The 11185-nt window shown below is 46.7% G+C and overlaps 1 long non-coding RNA gene across 2 annotated transcripts in view; it reads left to right on the top strand.

Moving 5' to 3' along the window:
* The first annotated feature begins 6110 nt into the window (after positions 1–6110).
* Positions 6111–11185, top strand: part of LOC135425669 (uncharacterized) — a 45041-nt gene continuing 39966 nt past the window's right edge. The window contains exons 1-2 of one of the 2 annotated variants that reach the window (XR_010435691.1): positions 6111–6247; positions 6497–6540. This is a non-coding gene — a long non-coding RNA (uncharacterized LOC135425669). The remainder of the gene's footprint in view (positions 6248–6496; positions 6541–11185) is intronic. The other variant, XR_010435692.1, reaches the window with a different exon arrangement.

The raw sequence follows: 11185 nt of genomic DNA, 5'->3' as shown, positions 1-11185 counted from the left end.
GCCAGCAAAACAGAGGAAGAACCATGTCCTCTGGGATATCCCAGCTGGCAAGAACATCCTTGCAGGCTGACTTCCAACCACACCAGCAAACAGAAAAAAATAAATTAAAAATCCCTGGAGACCTACATGTTTGTGGATTCACCAGCACGCTGGCAAGTGCCCTAGTTGTTTTCCTCTGTAGAGTGATGTAAAGTAGAAAAAAAATAGGATCTCAACTCTAGGAACAGACCCAAATTGCTGTTGTTTTTGTGTTTCAGGGCTCAGCAGTGTTTCTTTGCCTTTTCTCTCTGCCTTGCTCTGCTTTCCTCCTCCTAAAAAACACTTCTGCCTGTTGGCTTGCAAGGTTCCTGTACTGAGCATGGCCATGGCTGTGGAGAGATGCCTGGCAGGTCTGGTATGGTCAACAGGATGGTTTTTTCCATTCCCAGATATCAACTACCTCATTTTCCTCTGACCATAATATCCTTCTTGTCTCTTTAATTAGCTCACCTAACGCATTGGCTGCAAACAGCGACCCAGGCTGCTCTTTCTTCTTTTTACATATCAATACCTCATTTGCTGTGACTAATAATTTATGCAGCCCCAGCTGTCCTGCTCCCTCATCTTTCCACTCACTCCCTGAGGTTTGGAAGTGCTGGACAGAAGCTGCCTGGCAGCAGGGCTGTCAGCTTGTGCTCAACACCGAACTCACTGAGCTGGACCTTGACCTGCACGAGTCCATTTCTGGGTCAAAAGTTGCCAAAGGGCAAGAACTGTCTCTGTCACCTATTTGTAAAAAAGGCAGTTGAGGCAAGTGTCTGTTGCTCTTGAGAATCTCCTGGTGTTCATGCAGAACTGCATTAAATGACCTTTAAATAGTCATTGCTTGGAAACCTCGACCTCACCAGCATGTGAGGTCCATGTTCACCCAGATTTATTGCCACTACAAACAGATGAAACACTGTGGAACTCTTCCTCTCTGTCGTGCTGCCATGCAGTTGATGAGCATTATAGGTGGCTGTCAATCCAATGTGGATGTTTTTGTGCTGTTCATCAGATCTTAGATGCTTTTTTCTGCATGTCATTGGCCTGTTCTCACTGTGCAGTCCCAGTGTGGCTGTTTATAGGTGCTCAGTGCCATCCCTTGGGCCAGGCAGGATGTGCAACCTGCCATCGAGTGAGAGCCCAGGGACCTTTTCCCCAGGCAGCTCTCAGGGACATTCTCCTTCCCAGCAACCCTCGTAGGCTCCACTCTTACCTCTGTGCTCTGCAGAGGTTTCCCTGCTCTGCTCTGATTTAGCATCAACGTGGCTTTGCCACAGCTGGAGCTCACAGGTCTCATTTTTCCTTAAAGACATGATACATGTTTTATCACTGCCAACACAAGGTCCTCAGGAACCACTCCAAGCCCACTGCTACCCTCAGGTTGGTTGCTGTGGTGTCTGCTCTTGGCTGAATGCTGGTACTTCATTGCAAATCCCAGTCCCGTTTGTGAGATTTGGTCCAAAGAAATGAGAAAAGCTTGCAAAAATTTATTTGATTTTGAAAAAAATTTTCATTTTAATGTCTCAAAGTATTGAAATTCAAATTAAAGAAAGAAGGAGGATTAAACTCACTTTCTCTGGGAAGTACCCTATTAGTTTTGGTTTGTTTTTTTCACCTGATTTGGTAATTTTTGTTTGAAAGCACAGTCCAGGAGCACTGAAGTCAATGAAAATTTTGCTGTTGACTTCAGGCACAGCAAGCAAAGGCAAACCCTTGAGGCAAATTTGGGTTGCTTGAGGCTGGAAATAGGGCTGCTGCTGCACAGATGAGCCTTGCAGAGAGCCAGGTTTGCCTCCATTGCCTGGGCACTGTATCAGTCTTGCAGCCCTCAGTGTGGCACCTGAACTTAGAACTGATCCAGTGTCCTGATGACCTGAGCTGCTGGAGGTGCTGGAGGCAGCAAGGGCAAAGGCAGAAATTGCTATGAAGCACAAATTTTGCTGACTTTCCATGGGTGTCAGGTCCTCCAGTGCCTCTTGTGCTTTCCAAAATATAAAGGGCTTTGATTAAAGCAATCACGAGAGTAAGCCAGGATTTTGAAATTGTAGGAGGCCTTGACATTGTCTTTTGAACATTGCGGGTAAATTATCCACGGGAAATTACTTCCATTGCTGCCTCCATTATTTGGCCTTAATCCTAACTTGATACCTTTGGCTACATGATAAAATTCTCCAGTTACAAACAAATGATACATTTTTCCCCCCTTCCTGCTGAGGGTTTGGGTCATTCTTGCCGATATGAATTTTGGAGGTGGTCTTTTACACCATTCTTTCTGCCAAATACTGTATGTTTTGTGGTTCCAGTTTTTCTGCAGCTATTTATTTTTCCTTTGACTGAAGTAGAAATCAGACCTAAATAATCTGCTTGATTTTTATCTGAGGCAGCTGTGCTGGGACAGAATCTATTGTTCAGATCTGTTACCTTTTACACAACAGAGATAAATTAATTAAAGGGCTTTCCCCTGACATTCAGACTCTTGCCTGCATATGTTCACATAAAAGATGAATGGCAATGAGGTTCTCATTACAGCGTGATGAATTAGCCTTTTCACTTCAGTTCCAGCAAAGTCTACTTCATGGTCAACGCTCTTGTTTAGGCCCAGACTTTTTTTTTCTCTCTTTGAATTGCAATCGTGATCATAAAGTGACCAGAGGCAGCCCATATTAAAAATAATCTGGGAAATATAGTGTGTTATAATGACCTTTGCCTCATGGCACTTCCCTCCTGGCATTCCCTCTCTTATGTCTGAGGTGCAGAAACATCCCTTCTTGCCATTCTTCAGGGAGGGGCACAGCCAAATTTGAGGAGACGTTTTGCTCAGCTCAGACTCCCAGGTCTGGCTCTGTGGAGATTCCCTTCCTGCTGCACCAGCACTTCTCTGAGGAGTTGTCCTCAGCCCCTGCACAATCCTGTGTCCTGGCACATCACTGCTTCTCCAGAGCCCTCTCATTCACAAGAGCCCTGGTTTTTTATTATGATGATGTTCTGCTGTAGAGTCCTCTGCAATCTGAATTTGGAAACACTTAGGATTTTTAGGGTATTTATCTTGTCAGAGTTGGGGCTTTGTTGGGTTTGTTTATTTGCAAGCCCTGGAGAATTGAAGTTCAGTGGTACTGATGTTTTTTAGAAGTCAGTTTTGGTTATTGCTCTGGAAGTGCTCGTACTCCTGTCCAGACATGGAATGAAGTCAGCTCCACATCACTCTGATAGTCAGTCTCATGCAGAATATTCAAATAATTCCCTGGAGTGCAATGTAAGGAAAAAAGCAGAAAGAAAAAAAAAAAGTAATTGTAATTTGCTGTTGGAATTCACACAAATTGGAAGACGATCTGCCCTTCAAACCTCTGTTTTGATCAAGCCTTGTCTTCACGAGGGTGACGGGCAGCTGTAAGAAGGAACCCCCCATCTGGGCACATGCCATGGTCCACATGCCCCTGGGCCAGGAGCCTACTGGGGGTCACTGACCTAAGGACACATCCTCTCTGGGTTCTCACACTGTTTTCTGAAACCTGTTAAATGGTTAATATTTGAAATGCTTTTGATTTCATTGTTTAATGTAATTTTATTCAGTAAAGCTGCCACATTGCATAAGAGTATTGGTATTTAATATTTAATAGCATAAATCCCATGTGAGTCCCAGGCAGAGGATAAAAATTACATTTTAAATTAATGTGCACTCAAAGCCTGATGCTCTTTCTGCATTTAAAGGCCAATGGCCATTTCAAGCCCAGTGCCAGCTTCCAGGGGCGATGCCGTGTTCTCCTCTGTCAGAATGGCCTGTCACCATCGCAGGCTGTGTGGCAGTAACTATTTGTGTGCTGAAACAGGATGAGCAGGAAGGCTCTGGTGGCACTGATGGTGTGAGGGCAGGTGCTGATCTGCCCTCCTGCAGTCGGGGTCCTGCTCCCGATGGTGCAGCGCGAGGGCTGGCACTGCCCTGCACCCACAGCACCCCACCGAGGGGACACACGGCCCAGTGGGGGGGTCCCCAGTCACTGGTGACTCAAAGAGCTCATCAGTCCAAAATGGTGTGACTGTGGTCCCCGTGGGTGCCCAGGGCACTGTCTGAGCATGGATGGAGCGGGAGCGAGGGGTCCCTGTCAGCGCTGCTGTTCTTGAGCAAATGAATCTTATCATGAGGTCAACAGACCTCTGGCTTTTGACCTGAGGGCCAGGGAGCTCCTGGGACTGTGGCCATGAGTGACACAGTCCAGCTCCTCAGCGTGTCTTCAGCTGTCACAAGCGTTATGTGTGGGACACTTGCTCTGTTTTGGGGACAGGCCACACAGCAGCACTGAAGTGGGCCACTTCTTCTGAAAACATGGGGCAAAGCTTTTTTTCCTCCTGTACGAGTGCAGTCAGGTACCTCCAGCTGGGAGCCCTGTGCTCCATGGGAATTTCAGCACACCTGGGATCCATCCACACACTCTTTTGTCATCCTTTGGTCTGTCAGCGGGTGACAAAGGACCCCAGAGCAGTGCCCACAGCATGGCCTCAGGTCTCCATGGTGCTCAGCCTGCTGACACCAGCACAGGACAGCCCAGGACATGCAGCAGCACAGTGTGAACACAGCTCTGGCTGCAGAGTACTGATCCTGCAAACACTTGATGAAGCAAAGTGATGATAATGTCTTTACTTTTTCTCTGATGGCTTTCAGCACAAATTATTTCCTTTTTTTATCTTCTGGGAGAAGACTTGAGATGGAAATCTGCACCTAAATTTGTTCTCTTGAGATGTAGCAGCCAAAAATATGTTCAACTTGTCACATGGTTTGTAGACCCACACCTCAACTAGCAATAGGCATTGTCCCTGAGATGTAATGTCCTATGGCCTCAGTGAAAGTGATATATAAATATATCAATTATACATTATAATATACATATCTAACATTTCAGATTATGTAATGCCACCATCTGCTGCTTTACATAAACAGTGCTCAGCTTCCACCTCTGCTGCTTTACATAACCCTGTCCCAGCCACGCCACTGTGTCTGTGCTGCACGGGGCAGGGGATGGAGGAGGGACTGTGCTGCTTGTTCTCCTCGAGCTAAATGCCTCTCCCTTCACGCAGGGCAGAGGTGGAACTTGCAGCCATGAACACCACATAAACTTGCCCATTTGTTTCCCACTTATTGTTCTTGTTCTTCCATATTCAAACCAGGCAGCTTGTGTTTACTTTGATACTCAAAGTTACTGCAGGGTCAAGTAGAAAGAGAAGATTGGCAGGAAAGGAGCAAATCCTCCTTAAACAAAAATGTCTGCAATAATTAGCAAATGTGACAAGAGAGAGCTGATAAGCAAAAGGTAAGAAGGGAAAAGTAAGCTTCAGGGCAATTAATTAAGATGGTGAATGAAAAACAACCCAAAATTCCTGCAAGCACTTAGCAGATGGGAGAGTATTCTGAGACCATGGTAGTTGTTCAAGCAGTGAGGAAAAGCTGGAAATACAGGGATTTGGGACCATTTTCTAAAGGAGTTGCTTTGTTTTCCAGGAAATAGTTATGAGGAAGGCAAGGCAGTGTTTGGTTTCTTTGCCCAAATCTGTACTTCTGCTGTTCAGGGAGCCTAAAGAAATAAAGGTTCCTTTGCAAAACTGGAGACCCACACCCAGCTCTGCTCTTCAATTGCAGGTGCCAAAGCAGTGCTTTGATTAACCTGCAGTGCAGCACACCTCAGGTGATGGTTTGGGATGTCACCTGTATCCCACTGTGCAGCTGAGCCCTTCCATCCTTTGGTAGTCCCTTCCCACCCACCCACCCTCAGCTCCAGAAGAAGCCAAGTGCTGGTGCCTGAGCTCCCTCTGTACCACAGGAATGTGAGAAGTCTCTCTAGGCCCAGCCCCAAGCCCTCAGGTGGGCTCAGTTACCCTCCCCACCTGTCAGGGTCAGTAGAGCAGGTGAGGCACTCCAGGAGGGGAGGGATTAGTGGGTGGATAAATGCAGGAAGGTGACTCCCCTTTGCCTTTGTCCCTGTTTGTCTTGGGGTTCTGTAGCTGGCTGAGCCTAGGCAAGAGATTTGGGTATTTGGAATCTGGCTGTGGAGGGATGATGGGCTGACATCATCATCAACATCAAAAGCTCTCCTGAGGACTCCTGAAAGACTCAGCTCTGGGCTGTCTCCAGAGCTTTTCTGCTCCTAACACCAGGAGAAGTCTTGGTTTAATGGCTCCGTCATCACCCCCGTTTATGTTCTTTTCAGGACTGAAGCAAGCTCGACTCCTTGGGGTGAGCAGCTTTGTAATAGTTATTGTTGGGGGGTTTAGGGGTTTGGGAGGGAGAGGGTTGGGAGTGCTCCATAGAGGCAGGACTGCCTTCTGTGTTTCAATTCTTGGTGGGTTTAGTTTTGATGAGGAGCAAGGGACTGATGTATGTTATGAGGAAGTGATGAATTACCTGGCATGTCTGGAGCACTGGGGATTTTCTCACATCAGGATGATGGTGATTGATTTTTCTTTTTTTCTTTCTTTCTTTCAGATCTGCAGCAGAGGAATCTCTGGATGCCTGATTGCAGCTGACAGGTAAGCTGTGGAGTGAGCTCACCAGTGACTGTGACAGGCCTCCCTATCTCCTGTCCCCACTGCTTTTCAGACTGTAATGGCTTGCTGAAGACATGCTGTCAGGGTGATGGAGGTGTGGAGATTATTAAATGAGGACACCTTTGACTTGGTAAATTGCTTCAATCTCACAGGAGGCTCTATTATCTCCTACTGGCCCCCCTTTGTAGGGATTAAAGAAGGAAGCAAAGAAGGGGGACTGCAAAACTGCAGTAGTGTTTGTTTTCCTGCAAAGCTGTGGCAGAGCCCAGGGAGGAAGGTGGGAGTGTCACCTGGCTTTGCTTCTGCCACGCTGCTGGGCAGTGGAGGCAGAGGGTTGATTAATTGATCCCAGCAGGTCCTGGGTGCAGAGAGCTGTCATTGCCTTTGGGGGGGTGTGAAACACAGCACATCTGGTGTCTTGTCCCTTGCCGGCCCTGGGAATTTTGGGGAAATTATTCTGTGTCAGGCTGCTCTTCCCTGCACTCTGCTGTGTAGGCTCCATCCTGCTCCAAGGGAGGAGAGGACTGTAGCATGGGGGCTGGAGTCTGGATCCAAAACTTGAGTATCTGTTCCTCGGGAAATGAGGCTGCAGTTCCAATTTCTATAAAATCACTCTTCGCCAGAAGTGATGGAGCTGGTTTGGACTAATGACAGACCCTTGGCATGACAGTGTGACTCGAAGTCCTGTGTGTTCTGTGGTCAGCTGTGAGTTGGAGAGGGAAGGGGGCAGAAAACAGCAAAATGAGCTGAAATTAGGCAGAAAGGTGCTGAAAAAGGAATGAAGCAAAACAGGAGAAGGGTAGAGGTCTGTTTGAGGTGCAACCAATGCAGAAATGCTGCTGTCCTTGGATGACAGTCACTGTGGATGGGAAGGCATGTACCTACATTCCTGAAATAAAGTGGGAAATAGTCTGAGAGCGGTTGGTGATGTTACATTTGGTAGTTGCTTGCTGAAGTAAGTTCTCTGTTGGTTGGATGTCACAGCAGAAAGGGTGGTAGTCAGAGCTGTAACTGGATTGTGAATATCTGAGCAGGATTGCCATGCTCTACATGAGAAAGGTGTGCTGGGTGAGAGGGACTCTTGTTGCCATGTAGGACTGGCTGTGCAGGTCACTCACTGGGAATGGCCCCAGCTCCTGAGACCTGTGCATGTCTCAGGGTAAATGCTTTCTTGTGAGTGAACTTCCCTGGGTGCACTGAACGTGGCAACTGAACAGAAAGAAATATTCCCATGTGGTCCCATCTCTCTTCTTCTTCCCTAGGGCTTACACAACTTAAAAAAAAAAAACAAAAACAAAAAAACAAAAAACCCCACAAACAACCAAAAATCAAAAAACCAAGAAGTAAAATTAAACTACTCACTGCTGAATAACCTTCTCTAAGAAGACTGGAGTTAACCAAGCTGAATTTACTGAGATCTTTGCAATGAAATGAGCTGATTACCAGTAGGAAGAAACTTAGTTTATTATCTGATTTTTAAAGGCTTGAATAATTTTAGCCATTGGCTTTTTTGTCAGGCAAAAGAACTATTTCAATTATTATCTCTAATAACTTTGGAGGGCATCTTTAAAGTTCTTTTCCATGAATCCTACTTCAAATGCTACTGCAGAGATAAAAGCAGCGAGCTTAACCCAATGAATAACTGATAAACCAGAAATATCACTGCCTTGCCTCAGAAAATCACAGCTCAGAGCTCGTCTCATGGATGTAATCACAGTCTGGGCTCTCGCTGGCCTCTATTGGCAGCAAAGCTCTCTTATGGTATTCTGTCATTTATGACAGTTCCTCCAGAGAGTTCATTAGGGTGAACATTAATGTGGCTGAATCCAGGAAACTGCTTTTCCTGACATAATGCCAACATCTATTACAATGCTGTGCCGTGCAGGGGGGAGCTTTATGGTTGTTTAATGTGTGTGTGTGTGTGTTGCAAATGGTATCACTTTTTAACTCTCCATAAAGCAGTGTCTGTTTTCTGAATTGCCACCACTATAAATATGTTTAATGGGGAGCCTGAGCAGCTGTTGTGTTCAGCAGTTGTCTGTGATGATTATGGATTCGTGGTTACAGTTCTCAGTCCTGGAGAGCTGCAATTAATCCATACCATCCTTCAGACCATCATCAACGTGAGCACTTAGGTCTCCCCTGCTCTATTGGCATTTCTTAGAGTTCTTTGTACATAAAATCTGTATTAGGAATTGAGGCAAAGGAAAGAAGCAATGGCAAAGAAATAACCAATGGCTTTCCCTTCTTGCATCTGTCTCCAGCAGCCGTGTTGTGCAGGAGCAGCTACTCTGAGCCTGAAGCTGAGTCACTTGCTTCAAGCACAGCCAGGGTGCAGTGTGGAGGGCTGGTGGGGTGGACTCTGTGGGCTTGCTGCTTCCATGCATGGCAGAGCATGTGTGTGTACAGTTTGAAAAGAAAAACGAGAAAAACCAAAACAAAACCCCTCAAATCCACAGAAAAAACCCTGTGCTTATGATAGTAGGAGCAACATCAGGCTGAGGCTTATCATTATTCATTGCACACTTGGCTCAGAGGGAGAACACTGGAGCTGTAAACTACCTCATGCTTTTTCCCACAGCCTTATTCTAATCTCCTTTCTGGGTCAATTCCCAGGTAAGAGAGCCATGCCATTCCATTTTTAATTGTTTTCAGCTCAGGCTCCTGATTGCCAGCACAGGACTGGCAGAGCTGCCAGGATACACTGAAACACGTTGAGTACAAGCACCTTCTCTGGTCGGTGCTGCTGTGGGCACTGTGCTGAGGAGACTGCCATGGATATGGGCATTCATCTTAGTCAGCTGTAAAGAGCCATGTCTGCCAGGTGGGAGAAGAGGAGAAGACAGCTGCACTGGATCCAGCTGGCTCTGTCTGCCTGCCCTGTGGGCTGGGACAGGGGGGTCTGAGGAGTCTGAGCTGGACACTCAGCCAACAGGCAGGGGTATGACTTTGGGGAAGGACCTTGGGGGCTGCTGAGTGAGTTGCTCTGCTCAGTAGGAAATCAACTTGGAGCCCCAGTAGCCTTGTGGGGTGCAGGGGGACCCCAGCAATGTTCATTTGAGGTTTATCAAGTTCAGATCAAAGAAGCAGAGCATTAGGAACTGCTGATGGCTGCCATGGAACAGGAGTCCTTATACCTGTGCAGTGGTAGGAGATCAAGCACAGTGAGTCACGTAGAGTTGCCTAAGAGACGGGATTGGAATGTTGGACTGGAAGAGAAAATCTCCAAATCCTGCTGCAAGATGTGAACTCAGGACAGGATTGTCCCTGGCTGATCCCAGGGAACACACAGCTTGTATGGGGTTGTAGCTGGAAGGGAGGCAGAGCACCTGGGAAACAAGAATGGTAATGGATGAAGAAATGAAATCTCAAAGGAGCACAAAGAAGTTCTGTGCCTGTTCCTGGCCCGTGCTGGTCTCCAGCACCAAGGCTGCAGGAGCCAGTGTGGGCACTGCTGCCAGGAACTGGGCTGGGGACATGGCCAGGAGTGTCCCTGTGTTGGGAAGGAAGACCATGCTTGGTTTTCTACCCGCCCTCTGCAGCACTTCGGAGTTTATCAAATGGATTTTGTTTGCTTTTTCAAGTCTAATGATGTCAGAGACAGCCAGTTTATAGCTCTGTTAAATAATTAGGAAGATTGGTGCAGTTAACAGCAGTTAACAGCTAGTTATTTCCTTAAACAGCCTGGGTTAGTAAACCTATAGCTGATGAACATGCTGGAGTGACTGGATTGATTGATGGTAATTTCAGGATGTGACTGGGAATTCAGTTGTCTCTTTAAAAACATTGAAACAAACAGCTTACTCTGAGTTGGTTTTGTGGGGCTTTAACAGCCTTGAGATTTTGTTCCAGTCTGGAACAAAACAACAACAAAACAGATTTACTAGGCTAATAATGTTTTTAAATGGTTTTGCTTTGCTGCAGTAAAATAATTTCTGTTCAGCTAAATCAGTGCTTCAGTTGATTCTGTTTTACATGAATATTGATATCTGCCCAGCACAGGGGTCTGGCTTGTACCATCTTGTGCTCTCTGATGGATTGAGTGATAACTAACAGCACAATTAACTTCAAAATAAGAAATGCTTCAAAGCCAGCCCCCTCCAAGTCTCCTTTCCAATAAAATCCAAACAAAACAATTTGAGAGGTTTGAAGTGCTGCATTTTGAGGGCTTTCTTTCCTAAACAGGTTTGTTTCAATCCTGACTACAGGAGGGGTGCTCAGTGGGCTCTGCACCATTGCAGGCGTATGGCAAAGGTGGCTCTGGGATGCTCAGGGGATGCACAAGTGTAGGTGTGCTTGAGTCACACGTTGTCAGTGCTGCTGCCAGGCTGGGGGAGGAGGAGAGACACAGCCCCACATGTTGCAGTGTCATCATTCCCACGCAGGCTGCAAGTGGAGCCTGTGGTCCCTGCCCCTGCCGTCCCCGAGGGCAGCAGAAACGGGGCTGGGGGAGAGGGAGAGAGGAAAAATACCAGAATTAAGGAACTTGATCAGCTAATTGGTGAAATCCTCTTTCTCTGGTTGACTGTATTCATGTTGACAGAAGCCTCTCCTCCTTCCCTGGAGTGCTCTGGCAAGTGAGACTCTAGCAAATAAAGCAAAGGATCTGCTGGATGCACAGCCATGC

The sequence above is a fragment of the Pseudopipra pipra genome, chromosome 21, assembly GCF_036250125.1.
Source record: "Pseudopipra pipra isolate bDixPip1 chromosome 21, bDixPip1.hap1, whole genome shotgun sequence".
Lineage (NCBI taxonomy): Eukaryota > Metazoa > Chordata > Aves > Passeriformes > Pipridae > Pseudopipra > Pseudopipra pipra.
This window is presented reverse-complemented; position numbering and strand designations above follow the sequence as displayed.